The sequence below is a fragment of the Talpa occidentalis genome, unplaced genomic scaffold, assembly GCF_014898055.3.
Source record: "Talpa occidentalis isolate TD23 unplaced genomic scaffold, MPIMG_talOcc4v2.1 talOcc4.2, whole genome shotgun sequence".
Taxonomy (NCBI): Eukaryota; Metazoa; Chordata; class Mammalia; order Eulipotyphla; family Talpidae; genus Talpa; species Talpa occidentalis.
Window position 1 is genome coordinate 3,451,174 of NW_023602073.1, and position 3,412 is coordinate 3,454,585.

Genomic DNA, 3,412 nt, shown 5'->3' on the forward strand with positions numbered 1-3,412 from the left:
TGTGCCACCCCCACTGGGTTTCTCCCTGGTGGCCTGGGATCAAACTCATGCTACAGAGGCTGTGGATAGCTTCATAGTGCTGTGCTTTATCTCTTGTGCCACCCGGGAGATCCCACATCATTCTTAAAAGATGTCAGTGTGAGCTATCCTGATTTTCCCCGAAATGGAATAGAGGGTGCCTCCAACCTGCCAGACACTTCCTGCAAACAGTCCCATTTTAGAATTGCCTCTTCTCTGAAAAATAAACAACTGCTGCCCAGGCCAGTGACATCACAAAATGCTTCCCTACATACACCCTGCTCTCCAGAATGCACATAATATAAACACACACCTACTTCCCCCACCCCCTGCAACCAATCTGTCATTCCTAAGTGATGTCTCAATGTACTTACATGTTGGATTACATATATATCAAATCTAAGACAATGTGTGTTTGAAGGCCATGAAAAGGTCCCTAACTGGAGTGTTTCAAAGATCCTGAAGATTGTATTGCTGCAGGTAAACCAAAGGCAGAAATACAGTGAGTATTAGTTAATGGAAGTAACTAAGTATTGTCAATTGTCAGCTCTGTGGAGATTTTATCCAGGGCCAACCAAGGGGAGACCCCTAGACAGGACAGGCAAGACAATTTCTGCATGTGAAGTCATGTGAAGAATTTATATTTTCTTGTGCTCATGCAGAATGTTACAACAGAGGATAGCAGGAACCTCTAAAAGAGGGTCTAGTGTCACTTCAGGGTCCCCAGTGATAGTTTAGGTACAGAAAATAGATGGCAAAGCACCAATACCATGAAGTGTTTTGCAAAATTCTTCAAAATACTCCGGCATTATTTTGAAAGCACTCAATATTCCGGGCTACTAAGAGAACAAAAAGTGTGTAGTTATTGAAAACAGTCGAAACTATTTCAGATATAAGCTATCGAGAACAGGGCCTGCTGGTGATGTAACATTGTGTAGACAACCACCTGATTGTTCTCATCTGTTACCGAAAGCCTTAAAATGGAGGAATTGGTTAATGGGGGACAACTTATGATTAAGTACATGTCCGGATGACTACATTAATAATCAATGAGCATGGGCCTCCCCGGTGGCGCAGCGGTTGAGCGCTGGGTTGCGAAGCTGCCCGCAGCCTCTGTGGCGCCAGTTCGGTCCCCGGCTGCTCCCCAGCCACCAGAGGAGGGTCCCACAGGGCGGGCAGACCTCTCCTGCCACCCGCTGCTCCCCTCAGCAGTGTACTTCGGTCCTTCTGCCTGCTCTGCTCCTCGCTCCGGCTCTGGTGAGTTCTCTCACCCTCCCGCACTTCTGACTGTACCCAGTGTATGTATAAACAAACAAAAAACAAATAAAAATAAAATACATGCTTCTTTAAAAAAATCAATGAGCATTATTAAAATATATATATATATATAAAGTTCACATATAGTTTAAATAAGACATTTAGATAGCATTGTATGCTGTTTCATAAAAGTCAGGATTCAGGCATATAAGAAGCATTCTGGACCTTCTGATACCAGAATCCCAGAGTTAGTGTTCAACACAGAGCCTCTTTACTTAGCTAATGTGAATGGATGAGAATTCCATGCCCTTTTGTGAAAGTCACCTGCTCTTTCATCATGTGCCTGTGAAGATTTCTTTTGGCAACAACATCAAATAATATTCATGATCTCTATTACTACTCTGAAGAGACATCAGGACTTTAATAAACTGTCAATGTATTCCCTAAGGACAAAAGGATGAAATGATTTGAACTTCAGCATGTTTCTAATTTCTATGCCAATTGGGTGATTTAGATCAATCTTTTGAGTCAACCAAACAGCATATCCATTCACATTTTCTTCATACATGATATATGACACCACCTTAAATTTGCAGGAGCAAGTCAGATGTGAGCAAATCCATCCATTAGAGAAGGATCCCTTAGATGTTTGAGGCAGCAACAATCAAACACATGACGAGACGTACATGAGGAGAAAGTCATAGAATGAAGTAATTTAGGGGTGAATTACATTCATCATGTCTATTCAAATCTCAAGTATGGCTGATAAAAAAGGACATAGAAAATAACTATACATGACCCAAACCATTGTCTTCAAGTTTTATTTTTGTTTTTTAAAGATGTATTTATTTATGCATACAAGAACTGTTGTATAGGCCAGAGGTGAGGGGGGGTGAGAGGATTCACCAGAGACAGAGTGGGGAGGTGAACAGGTGGATATACAGAAATACACTGCTGAGGGAAGCAGCAAGCAAGACAGGAGAGGTCTGCTGCTCCATGTGGGTCAGCTCCCTGGACAGGGATCAAACTTGTGCTGCAGTGGCTGCCAACAGCTTCACAAAGCTGCAACTTAACCCCTTGCACCACCAGGGAGGCCTCCTGAACTTTTAAATTATGCTAATATTTAGTGTTTTAATCTTGGTTTATGCTCCATGACCATATTCTCATTTTAGGTTATGTCTGGCCAAGTGGAATTAACTTCCTACTGCACTGCAATGTCTCAATATGCATCTAATTTTCATTATAAATTACTTTCTCCTATTTTTGCTTCTTTAAAGTTTCCAGTATGAAAATATGGTGGTTTCATAATATATATTTGGACATTCCATTGGTCACTTTCCATTTACGGGTTCTCTCAGTAAGCACTCTGATGTTTAGGATGATTTGACTTCTGGATAATCACTGCCACTTCTGGTGAAACTTCTGGACTTCTAGTTAAAGAAACTACAGTAAAAAAAAAAAATGACCTTTGAATTTTAACATTTCTCTAATGTGAATTCTGTGATGTAGAATAAGACTTGACTTCCAGTTAAAGACTTTGCCACAGTCTTCACATTTGTAGTTTCTTCCCAGTGTGAATTCTATGATGTTGACTAAGATATGACTGTTTTTTAAAGACTTTGCCACATTCTTCACAGTTGTAAGGTTTCTCTACAGTATGAATTCTATGATGCCGATTAAGATGTGACTTCTGGTTAAAGACTTTACCACATACTTTACATTTGTAAGGTTTCTGCCCAGTATGAATTCTATGATGTTAAGTTTTGAATTATTAATAAAGGCTTTTCCCCAGTATGAATTTTGTAATGTTCAGAAAGATTTGACACCCAGTTAAAGGCTTTGCCACAGTCTTCACATTTGTAAGGTTTGTGGCCAGAATGAATTCTCTGATGCTGACTAAGACTTGATTTCACCTTAAAGGCTTTCTTCCACTCTTCACATTTGTAAGGTTTCTCACCTTTATGAACTCTCTGATGTCAGGAAAGGCGACACAAATATAGAAAGGCTTTACCACAGTCTGGACACATGTAAGGCTTTTCTCCAGTATGACTTCTTAGAGGTCAAGTCAGCTGTGAATGCCAATAAAAGCCTTTACCACGCTCTTCACATTTATGCCATTTCTTTCTCTGATGTTCAT

At 40.3% G+C, this 3,412-nt stretch overlaps 1 pseudogene; it reads right to left on the minus strand.

The window, feature by feature from the left end:
• Positions 1 to 1,446: 1,446 nt before the first annotated feature.
• LOC129146462 (zinc finger protein 682-like) lies at positions 1,447 to 3,412 on the minus strand (annotated as a pseudogene).